Here is a 2,365-nt window from a genome sequence, read left to right on the forward strand (position 1 = left end):
CTCACTGCAGTCACAGTGCTCTCTCGCTCGCTCATCAAGTAAGTTGTGGAAAACATTTTAAGGTATACAGATAATCCCTTTGAGGCTACTTGTGCGAGGAATAAAAATAATCAGAACATTTAAGAGGACTTAAAGGTCTTCAGAGCCACAGGGGACCTTCGCCCTCACAGCAATCCTTCTAACGAATTTCTCCTCGGGAACATGGCTGTTTAAAACACCACCTTACATTCGGAAGATTGCCTTCCGTGGAGGAAGAGAGTGGTCTCCGATCTGAAGTTGTGCGAACGAAACTCATTCTTCTGCCAGTCTTTACTGCGGGAAATGTCAGAAAAATTCGTTGTTTTTGCTTCCCAGCGCAAAGATCTCAAATGAAGATTGGGCCAACTGTAACATTTATTCTCCGAATCGAAAGAAATTCGAATGTGACGTGGGGACTCGCTATTCAAGCTAATAAGGCGATGCAGTGCATGGAAAAAGATTCAGTATCTGGAAATATGTTTAATGAGCAGATAATCAAAATCCCTAGCAATCTGCCTACAGATATTTCATTAGAGGAAACTCAAAGGAAACGGCGCCTGAACTGCCGATGAAAAGATTCTGCAGTACAAAATGCAAACAGAAGGGAGGGGAGATTCTAACAAGGCAAGCCTCGTTAAAGAATTCTCTTTTAAAGAGGTCCAGGAACCTGTCAAGTGAAGGAGAATCTAAAGTTTCTTTAGAAAAGAGAGCTAGGTCTCAACAGAGGACTTTGGTACAGGCAGAAGGGGGAAAAAGGGAAGCGCATTTTTCACGCCTATGTCACCAATAACACAAGACATGCTAATGAGGCTCCATCAGAAGGACCTATGACAGGAACAAAAGAAAAATCCGGCTCTCACTTACTGACAATAGGTCAGAAGGTCAGGCAGCAGAGAAAGAGGTAGTGCTATCTGAGGCCGTAATGACCAGTGAAAAATCCACGGATGCTCCAAATACGGGATCTGAGAAAAGTCTCAGAGTAGGTCTTTTGTGCTAAGTCAGCGCAGAATACACCCTCTTGACGACTTCGATAAAGAAAAAACTTCAGAAGATAAATATTCTAAAGGGTGACAGATGTTCAATTTGTGGAAAAAACAAATTGCCCTTTAGATCCTAAACGGGCATCGGAAGTAAACCCTATTCCATGTCCCAAAAGTCACTATTGGGAAATTAAAGTCTCCACGAAAGTCAAAGAAAAACCCAGCCTGATGTTATGATGGCGAAGAGAACGAAGACTCCATCGAAACGTTACATTAATACCCGAAGTTCAACAAACAGATTGACTAAACGCATCGCTAATCACAAAACACTTCATGTCTTCAAGTTAAAGGTAATGTAAACTTTTAGTAGACATATCTAATTGCTTCTTTATCAAATATTTAATAATTTGTACTTTAGCAATTTTGAAAATGTATCTAAAAGTTCAACAATTTGTTATTGCTCACTAGGGTCAGCTTTTCAAAGCGGTGGAAGATGGAGATATAGCTAGAGTGCAAGAACTAATACAAGATACAGGACAGCGTGAGGATAAACAAGACCAGATGACACCCCTTCATGCTGCATCGTCTCACAACAACCGGATGTGGTGATGTTTCTGCTGAAATTATCAGTCCCAATGTTACTAACAAGTATGGACAGATCCAGCTCATATGGCCCCCTTAAAAAAGGGTCACACACAAGTGCTGAAACTTTTATTGCGTGACTCTGATTTTGAAGCCCACAAACGGGGTAGTCATCCTAACACAGTAAAATCCCTGGTAAGTATTTATGATGGAATCTAGGGCAATACAGAGGATTAAAATCAGACAAGATTGAATCCGAGACTCCAGATTATAACTTAACTATAAAGTACTAGAATGTAGCTAAAGTGAAAAAAAAAAAATCAGGGGGAGTATTTGCTTTTTAAATCAGTTTCTTTGTTTAAGCTTGGAGGCCATCTGTTCACGGCCATATTAGAAGGAAAGAAGAAAGAAGCAAAAAGCTTGTGGAACTTGGTGCAGATCCAGACGTCATGGTGGAAAGTGGTGAACGGGCTGTTGGCACGAGATCTTGGAGTTACTACACCTCGCCTCCGGCCAATGCCCCGAATATGGAATGGGCTGTTACCATGTTTGCAAAGGTAATCATCTTCTGTCACATATTTCCTAAAACTGTCAACAATGTCTTGAGAACCCAAAAAAATTTTAGAGTAATGTAAGCTTTTGAAATTTACATTGACTCCAAATGTTCAGAAAATAAGAAATGATAAGAAATCGATGAAATGGTTTTCTAACATCAGCCGCCTCAAATCGGTACAGCTTAAAGTGAGTTACTTATTTTTATGCTTTTGGGAAAAAGATTGTAGCAG

At 40.3% G+C, this 2,365-nt stretch overlaps 2 pseudogenes; both read left to right on the plus strand.

Moving 5' to 3' along the window:
* Window positions 1-1,015, plus strand: part of LOC119588895 — a 2,628-nt pseudogene extending 1,613 nt beyond the window's left edge.
* Window positions 1,016-1,092: 77 nt separating this feature from the next.
* LOC119588896 overlaps window positions 1,093-2,365 on the plus strand; it is a 2,159-nt pseudogene continuing 886 nt past the window's right edge.

This window comes from Penaeus monodon, chromosome 24 (genome assembly GCF_015228065.2).
Source record: "Penaeus monodon isolate SGIC_2016 chromosome 24, NSTDA_Pmon_1, whole genome shotgun sequence".
In the NCBI taxonomy this organism is placed as follows: Eukaryota; Metazoa; Arthropoda; class Malacostraca; order Decapoda; family Penaeidae; genus Penaeus; species Penaeus monodon.